Raw genomic sequence first — 10,288 nt, forward strand, 5'->3', positions numbered from 1 at the left:
ACTTATAAGACATAAACTACCTCAAGGCTTGTTAGACTATGCATATAGTTGAATAGGGAAAACCAAGTCGATGTAGGTGTTGTAAAGTTGTGACCAACTCGGCTCCGAGACCTAAGTTTCCCTAGGAATTGTAAGACATAAACTAACTCGATTTCATTAAAACAATAATTGCTTCCATCTATTTAACTTATTTATCTGATCTAATCGTGATTCCCCTATGATCCCATGACACCCTAGTGTCTTTAATCAATTGCTTACAAATTGTATTTGCTTACTTTGCTTTGCTCTCATTTATTTAGTTTTCCTGTGTTAAGTAGTTTAAATTGCAAATCTCAACCTCAACCCAAATTGTGACACTAAGACATAGCTATTTACAACCGATAAGTCAATACAATACTTGTCCCTTCGGATCCGACCTCTACTTACCACTCTACTAGGAGTAGTTTTTTGAGATTATAAATTTTGTTTGAGAGCATAGACAAAACGCTCATCAACCACATACCGTAGTGACCATACCCTGATCGAAAAGCTATCTTTAGAATATCCTCTTCTGCTATCCTCAACTGGTAATATACGACCTCAGATCGATTTTAGAAAACACACCTGCTTCACTCAACTAGTAAAAAAGATCATCAATCCTTGGCAAACGATACATGTTCTTCACTATGACATGGTTTAACTCTCTGTATTCGATGCATAGCCTCATACTACCGTCCTTCTTTTTCACGAATAAAACTGGTGCACCCTAAGGCGATACACTAGGTCAAATGTACCCTTTGTCCAATAACTCATTCTGCTGCTTTTTAAACTCTTCCTACTCCTTAGGTCCCATGCGGTACGGAGCCTTAGATATAGGTCCCATCCCCGGTTTAAGCTCAACAGTAAAGTCGATGTCCCTCTTAGGAGGTGGTCGAATCGCTTTGAGCTTAGATTTTGGTCACTTGTCGTTAGGAGCACCTAGACCAAAACAATATTTATAACTTCACAAACAACTCTACTACTAGTAAAGAGGCAAGTAAAGGTCGGATCCCAAGGGATGGGTATTGATGTAGGATTTTCGATTGCAAGTAGTGGTGTCTAGGGGTGTCACAATTTGGGTTGAGATAAGGAGATCACTAAACTAAATAACAATTAAAGTAAGCAAGCAAGATGACTAAAATGAGATGTAAACAATTGATTAAAAGCACTAGGGTGTCATGGGTTCATAGAGGATTCATGGGAATTGATCATACAAACATATTCTCAAATTATAACCAAGCAATTATTGTTGTGATAGGATCGAGTTGGTTTATATCTTACAAACCTAGGAAGGTTTGGGTCCCGGAGCCGAATCGATTAGATTATACAACACCTACAAGTCGACTTAATCCTCCCTACTCAACTATATGCATGGTCTAATGAGACTCGAGTTGGTTTATGTCTTACAAGTCTCATTGAAAAGGTAGGTGATGGGTAAAAAATGCAAGGATTCATAGGCTCGCATTTCATCAAACATAACATGTGCATAAGTTGAGATCACAACAAGCAAGCAAATAAATTATGAAAACATATTAAATTAAGCATGAATCATCCCCCATGTTGGTTTTCCCTAATTATCCATTAACCCTAGTTAAGGAAACTACTCACTCATTATCAAGTTTAACATGTTAACAAGGTTGTCAATCATATTAACAAAGCAAAACATGATGAATAAATGAAGATGATTAACAATAATTAAAAAGGGATTAAGAGAGTTATACCTAATAATGATTCCAAAATAATAATGCAAAGAATAATAGAAGTACTTGATGATTGATGGAAGGTTGTCAATCTCCCAATAAACCCAAATAATCTTCAATTACCCAAAATAAAAGATGAACAAAAGAGAAATTAAGGAAATGAGATTTGTATTAATATTTGATTAGAAGTTGATTACAAGATTAAAGAGAGATTAGAATATTATAAACTACACTAAATATTGATAAGAAGAACATGATAATCTAATTAGACTTATGGGGTATTTATAGTGGGGATTAGGTGCACAAATTAGGGTTACTAAGGGCTTAAATGACGATTAAGTCCTTGAGGAATCGCTCCTCTCAAGAAAAGATGCGGGTCTCCTTTTAGCTAGTCTTCCAAAAATATGCGCATATCAAATGAAGAAAGAATAGGACGTGCCCCTATGGAGTACAATCCGAGCGTCCAAGGGTCCGGACGGGTGGATTGGGGAGCTGCTGGACGGGCGGCCTGGTGGTAAGGGCGAGCGTCCTGGGGAACTGTTGGACGGGCGTCCCGATGGGTGGGACGAGCGGATTCTAGCTCAGATTCCTTTTTATCTTTTCTTCTTCCAAAAATCCTCCGGGATTTTATCGGGATGCAAGGATCTTCTTCATCATTGCCCATCTACTACATTATGTACAAAGGCTTTCTAGTCTTGTCTTCTCTTTGATGCTTGGTCATTAAATTCGATCAATTTAGCTCTATTTTGCCATGAAAATGCAAGGTTTGCACTCCTCTCCTACCAAGGAAACAAAACCTCAAAGAATATGCAAAACAAAGGGCTAAAGATAGTAAATGACCCAAATATGAACTAAAAAGCATTGGAACGAGGCTAATTCGGGGACTAAATATGCTCAAATATTAATCACATCAAATATCCCCAAACCGAACCTTTGCTCGTCCTGAGTAAAGAGGTGACAAAACTAGGACCCTTATTTAAACTATCCTACTAATATAGCCGATATGAGACAATTAGCGAGTCTCACTCCGCCTCTTCAACTCACAACAAGACAACCATGAGGTAGGATGCCTTCTTGCAAGGCAAGGTGGGTCTTGCCAAAATGGCGACATATCCAATCATTAAAGCACACAAAATCAAGTAATGGATGCATCTACAAAAAGAATAGCCACTTTCCTTATCTAAGTGGCGGAAATTATCTAAAGGAGAAGCAATTCAAGGGTACACACTCCTTCATAGATATGGTTTCTTCAAACTACTAAACCTAGAAGGATACCAATAAATCACCTCCAAGTTGTGTCAAGCTAGGGTACCTTTGTCCTCAATCGTTAAATGCTTTTGTCAAGAATAGACTCCCTATGGTGTTAGAAACACTGGAGGATAGCGGAATTCCCCTTCTTGCCTAGACAAGAAGAAGGGTCGTCCCCTCTCTATCATGCACAAAAATGGATACGATGGATAAAGGGATCAATAGTATTTGAGTTTCATTTGGGAGTTTGCTTTTGTTGTTGTTTTTTCCCCCCAATTTCTTGTGGCATATAACATTTGAGAAAACTTTCTTTTTGCCATTTCTTTTGATTTTTGGCATTTTCAATGCTTGACAACTTTTCAACTTTTGCATTTTCTTTTGAACATTTTCAAAGTCACCCCAATTAGAAACGAGGGTGCCTTATATTTGAAGCATAGGAGTTTTTATTTTTGTCACTCCTCTTTTCTTTTGATGCAATTTGCAAACTTTTTGACTTTTCATTTCATTTCTTGAACTCAATTTGAATAATTTTTGTGCCCATTCCCTTTGATGACAAAATGTATGGTAGAACATGGATGGATGATGGTTGCATGGTTTCAAGGGTCACCTTGGAATAAACGGTAGCCAAGGAGTTATCACACCACAAGGTACTCTTGACTAGGCCTTATCCATGGGTCAAAGGATACTAGCATGACACATCCTAGGGTGTTTTACAAGTATTCTAACAAGAAAAGTCTTGAGAAGAAAAAGCATCTACTAGGGCCTATATACACTTGTCAAGCTTCCCAAATAGACGGTTTCACAAAAAAATTTCCTAAATGCAATATATGCCATGATGCAACTAACATATATACATCTTAATGCATATGCTTCTACCAACTAATATGCCAAATAATTTGAATGCAAGTCCTAAATTCACATTGTTTATACCGCATCAATCAAAATAAAGCCACATAGTCATTAACATAAAGAGGAAAAAGGAGATTGGAAAGATCATACCATGCGGTCTTCAATATCCTCATGTCTCGGATGTGGCGTAGTCAATCAATGTGAACAAGGATGAACAAACACAATATATACAAAACAATATATACAAATCTATACTAAAAAGGAATGAACATGTTTTTGGATTTTCAATTTTTCAATTTTTTTGGATTTTTCGAAATTTTTGATTTTTTGGATTTTGAATAAAAGTCAAGTTAGAATTTCCCATCCCCATACTAGTATGGGCATTGTCCTCAATGGCCAATACGATAGAAAATTATGCAATGAGTATGCATGATTTCTAAACTAAATGCAAACTATACTAAGCTACACTACATGATGAATGTGTTTTTGTTATGGCCGAGAGGATAATTTAAATTAGCTCCCAATGCATATGCATGGACTTCCCCAAAACAAAATAGACATTATTTCTAACGTCATGAATTTCGGGGGAGTTTATGCACATGGAATGCACTGCATGAAACTAAAGATTGTCATTTTGGATTTTATAAGTTGGGAACAAAGATAAAGAACACCTTAATGAAGCCAAGGTGTTAGTCCTCTAATGTTGCTAGGACTCCACAAAATAAATGATCAAGATAAAATAAAAACAAGAGAAGTAGACAAACCATAAGGGAGGTGTAAGAATGTAGGAGCCTCCAAAGTTTGCTAATCCTCATTTATTGTATCATCATCATCATCATCATCATCATCATCTCTCGAGGCATCATCAACCTCCATAGATGTGGAATCATGTCCACTCTCACTTTCACTTACTTGTTCTTCCTCACTTTCCTCTTCCTCTTCTTGAGCTTCTTCTTCTTGAACCTCTTCTTGGTCACCACCCTCTTCAACAACCATCTCCTCTCCACCCGGTCTACCACCACTAGGAATGCTAGGAAAGAATACTTCCCTATCCGCCCAACTAGGCAAAGGACAAGACGTATCAAGAAGTCTTTGCCTAGCTAGATGTAGGAGGGGCGGATATTGGGCCTTGTAAGCATCCACTCTATCATTGTAAGCTTGCTTGTGCATTTCCCTCATGAGTAGTGTCAAGTAATCATTTCCCACTTCGACATCCATGGGTTTGAACTCTTGGTATTCAAATGGGTAAGGTGGGGTGATAATAGAGGAGGAGGGCTCGGCAATTTCGCCCCTTTGTTGTTGAATGATATACTCGGCCTGTTTGGAGAGTGGGAGAAGGTAGTTCGGTCAGTGAACATTCAATCGGCAAATTTTGGAAGGCAAGGTGAAGGATCTAGCTTCATTTGTTAACCACCCATATTTGTCGTCAAGAGTGTTGTGCTTGACCCACTTGAACTTGTGAATCAGGGTGTCCATATCAACAAGATGGCCTCCTTTAACCGGCACATAAGTGTTGTTTTTGTTGAAATCCCGGTTAAAATGCCTAGCCAAATAGGTAACTAGTTCTCCATTGACAATAAAGGCGGTGCCTTCTTTGCCACAATTGACATTAAGCCATCGTTCAACCAAAAGTCTTAGAGCATTGTATGGCTTGGTAAATTCCCTCCCAATGTCCAAGGCCGACTCAAGAAGAATACAATCGAGTTTGGTAAGATGGTTTGTGCCATTTCTAGCTATCAAAGTATTCCCAATGAACTTATGCCATACTCTAATGCCCGGATGGCGGACTAGGAGAGCAGGACAATCATGAAAGCGCACGAATTTCTTTCTGGAAATTGCCATCCAAAGAGGAGCGGGGTCATACTTGATAGGAGTCTTTGTATATTTTGGGTTATCACTAAGGCCTAATATCTTACCCAATTCGCCATAAGTTATGCGTCTATCAACATTTTCAAGACGAAACTCGATATTGGTTCGAGTATCCACCCTTGTGACTTTCAAAGAACTTAAAAATTCCAAGCTGAGGGAGGAGTATGTCAATTCTTTCATTGTAAACAATTTACCCAATCCCATAGACTCAAAGAAGGTTTTGGTTTGTTCAAGAACACCCAATTTTGACAATGCATCTTCACAAATAAACTTAGTAGGCATGATGGTTTTCTTAGCAAAGAGAATGAATTTCTCCCTCTGAGAGTCGGAAGTGAAAGTTACCTCCGGATAATTGGATAATTGTTCAATGACCGGAGTTGTTGATGTTGTAGCTTCCATAGGGGGATCTTGTTGTTGAACCTCCAACCTTACCTCATGGACTACCAAAGCCTTTGACAATTGTTTTGCTTGAAGAGCTAGTTGCCTTTTGGAAAGTGTCTTCTTTGGGGGTGCCTTGTTACCTCCTTTAGTTCTTGCCATTCTCCTTCACTTGATTACACCAATGAGAGGTTGAAATCTTCAATTTTTAGTTATACCCTAATCAATTTAGGATGAATGAATGTTGCTTTGTATATTAAAAATCGACTCGAAGGTTGAAGATTTTGGTGTTTGAATCACTTGTTTTTGCAAAAGGAGTGATTCATTTTTGTTGTGAGGAAGTTTGGATTTGATTTGGTTGAGGAAATTTGATTTTGTTGATGGAGAGGATGAGGGTTTTTGGGGTTTTTGGGTAGTGGGTAGTGTTTGTATATTGAAGAAATGAGAATGCAAGGGAGAAAGAGGTTTAAATAAACCGTTATTTTTGAAAACGCAGCAGAGGACGAGCGAACCAGGCATCAGGATGGGCGGATTCTTCAATGTTTAGCTCAGGAAAAGACGCCACAGGACGAGCGTCTTGCTTCTAAGACGAGCGGATTCCTTGGGTAGGGACGAGCGTCTTTCTGGGTGGACGCTCAGATTCCTTTACAGAGAAAATCCCATATTTTTGCCAATAAAAAGACGAGCGTCTTTTGTGAAGGACGGTCGTCCAGAACAAGACGAGCGGATTCTCAGCTGAGACGCTCGGATTCTTTTACAGACCAGTTTTTGTATTCTGCAGCTCTACCAGATGAGCGTCTGGTGACTTTGGATGCTCGGGTTCTTCAGGACGAGCGGATTGTCCATTTGGACGCTCGGATTCCTCCTTGACCACACGGGTTCAGTCCATCCGTGGGTACATCATAACCCGTGTCATTTTCATTCTTTAATCCTCGTGTTCTTCTTTGTAGGGGAACTACAAAGGCATGAATAGCATAGGCAATTGCTATCCCCATACTAAGGTAAAGCACTACACATCAATAAAATCATAAGTCCCTCACTCACTTCTCTCAAAATTATGAATATCTTGATCAAGGCACAAAAATATAAACCCAAAAATGACAAAAATGCAATGTAATAATTGAAATACAAGTTAGGGAGTTAGAATATTTACAAATGGTGGTTTAGGGAGGACTCCACCAAACTCTCATCCAATGTGAGATGTCAAGGGGGCATGTTCAAGGTGTTGTTGATGTTACTCAACACCTTGAAGAAGTAGTCGAAAGCTTGCTCATTATCATGATAAAGGTCCTCAATAGATTTTTGCACTTGTTGTTCTCCATGATGGTCTTGGTTCATAGCATTACCAATATAGGGATTGAATATCCCTTCGAACTCATCATCCCAAAGACCGCAAACTTCATCTACTTGATAATTAAAAATTTCTTGAGTTGATAGAGACAACTCTCCTTCTTTCTTGTCTTGGCCAATGAGGCCATCTTCTTCACTTGTCATGAGTGAGCTTTTCAAGCTCTCATTGTTGCTATTTCCTTGCTCTTTTGATGGAGGATCATCCACTTTCTTTTTCCATTGAAATTCTTACTTCTTCCTATCATCCTTCCGGCTATAGTGATCAACCATAAAACACTGCTCATGCAATCGGGGAGCTCTCATGGTCTTCTCAAGATTGAAAGTGATGGTTTCATCTCCCACTTCAAGGGTGAGTTCTCCATGCTTCACATCGATCACCGCTCCCGTGGTGTGCAAGAAAAGTCTTCCTAAGATAATAGGAATGTTAGAGTCTTCTTCCATGTCAACAATAACAAAATCCACCGGGATGAAGAATTTTACAATTCTCACGGGAACATCTTCCCATACCCCGAAAGGTGTCTTTGTTGATCTATCCGCCATTTGAAGCGTGATGTTGGTATATTTGAGTTCTCCCATTCCTAGACTTTTTCTAACCGAATATGGCATGACACTAACACTTGCCCCAAGGTCACATAAAGCTTTGTTGATTGTAGTGTCACCAATAGTGCATGAAATGGAGAAGCTTCCCAGATCCTTGAGTTTCGGAGGTGAACTCCCTTGAAGGATGGCACTACTCACCTTAGTGAAGGCAATAGTCTCAAGCTTTCGGATTGATTTCTTTATCGTAAGGATGTCCTTCATGTACTTTGCATAGGCCGGAACGTGATTGATCAATTCCGTGAAAGGAATCGAGACTTTTAAATTCTTCACAATTTCCATGAATTTTCCAAGTTGGTCATCAAACTTAGGCTTAGCTTGACGAATTGGGAATGGAAGTCTAATCACAATGGGCTCCTTCTCTTTGGCCTTGTCTTCACTTTTCTTTGAAACTTCTTGATTGGTGGGTTCTTCTTCCCTAGAGTTTTGCACAACTCTTTCCTTATCACTAGCTTCCACAACTTCATCCTCAACTTGCTTCTTTGGTCCTTCATATCTCGTACCACTCCTCAAATTAATGGCACTAACCGTTTCATGTCTTGGGGGATTACTTTGAGGTGGTAATTGCCCCCTTTTTGTCTTTGAGAGTTTGAAGATGCTAGTTGGGTTAATTGAGTTTCCAACATTTTTGTGTGGGCTAGGATGTTGTTGATGGTGATGTATTTTGCTTGGCTATCTTTTTGCATTTGAGTGAAAAATTCTTGTTGATTCTTTTGCATTTGGAGGACCGCTTTTTGAACATCAAAACCTTGGTCATTTTGTTGATTGTATGGAGTTTGATTTTGATAACCTTGGTTTTGGTTGAAAAAGGGTCTTTGATTTTGGTTTCTCATGGGATGTGGGGTGTATGTTGGTTCAGAGTTTTGAACATTTTGGCTTTTGTATGAGAGATTTGGGTGGAATTTGGTGTTTTCATTGTAATAGTTGGAATAAGGGGCACCACTTTTGTATGCTTGAAAAGCATTCACTTGCTCATTCGTTCCCCTACATTCACTTTGGTCATGTCCCAAAGTTCCACAATTCTCACATATCCCACTTGGGATTGATGAAGATGCCACCATGGCATTAACATTATGCTTTGGTGATTTTGAGGCTTCTTCAAGCTTAGCCATAGCCTTCTCGAACTTCAAGTTGATGGTATCAATATGAGCACTAAGTTGAGCACCGAATTGATTAATAGAGTCCACTTCATACTTTCCTCTTCTAGTAGCCTTGCGAGGTCTACTATATTGTGAATTATGGACCGCCATTTCCTCAATCTTGTTCCAAGTTTGATTATCGTCAACTTCGGTGAACATACCATTTGATCCCATGTTGAGAATGTTTCTTGAGTCTTCATAAAGACCATTCCAAAATTGTTGTACCAAGAACCACTCACTAAGTCCATGATGAGGACATGAGCGACAAATTCCTTTGAATCGCTCCCAAGCTTCATACAAAGATTCTTCATCCCTTTGCTTAAAACCCGTAATTTGAGCTCTTATCATGTTAGTCTTTTCCGGAGGGTAGAATTTTTTGTAGAAAGTTAGAGCCAACTTCTTCCAAGAGTCAATTCCAAGAGTAGCCTTATCAAGGCTTTTCAACCATTGTTTTGCGGTGCCAATTAGAGAAAAAGGAAATAAGACCCATCGAATTTGGTCTTGAGTCACTCCGGTTTGTGAAATCACATCACAATTGTCACAAAAAGTTTCCATGTGGGAATGAGGGTCTTCACTAGGCATCCCCCCAAATTGGCTTCTTTTGACTAATTGGATAAATGCGGATTTTGCAATAAAATTTCCGGTTAAGTGTTGTGGTGTGGGAGTTCCATTGGGTAAGTTCTCCTCGGTTGGTACGGAATGTGATGAAAACTTAGGCATTGTGGGTTGATTATGTGATTGATTTTGTGTTGGGTTCTCCTCACCTTCTCTTGCAAAAAGGTTGATGAACTCAATAGTGTTTGGTTGAATATCTACAACCTCACCAATACCTCTCAAAGTATTTATAGCAAGTCTTCTATTGGTTGTCAAAGTCCTTTCAATTTTGTGATCAATGGGTAACAAGTTACCTTGTGATCTTTTAGACATGCAAATTATCAAACAACTTGAAAATAATTAGAACAAACCTTGAGGAGTTTTACTTCCCCAAGGCAAAGAAAGAGACAACTAATAACAATCAAAGAAAATCAAATCAAGTTAACACCGTCCCCGGCAACGACGCCTTTTTTGGTCGGATCGCTTTGAGCTTAGATTTCGGTTACTTGTCGTTAGGAGCACCTAGACCAAAACAATATATGTAAC

General features: G+C 39.0%; 1 non-coding gene across 1 annotated transcript; it reads left to right on the top strand.

Moving 5' to 3' along the window:
• The first annotated feature begins 9,389 nt into the window (after nt 1–9,389).
• LOC141634793 (small nucleolar RNA R71) lies at nt 9,390–9,496 on the top strand. Its single transcript, XR_012539514.1, has one exon. It is a non-coding gene; the product is annotated as a small nucleolar RNA R71 (small nucleolar RNA).
• The last annotated feature ends 792 nt before the right edge of the window (nt 9,497–10,288 follow it).

This window comes from Silene latifolia, chromosome Y, assembly GCF_048544455.1.
Source record: "Silene latifolia isolate original U9 population chromosome Y, ASM4854445v1, whole genome shotgun sequence".
Taxonomy (NCBI): domain Eukaryota; kingdom Viridiplantae; phylum Streptophyta; class Magnoliopsida; order Caryophyllales; family Caryophyllaceae; genus Silene; species Silene latifolia.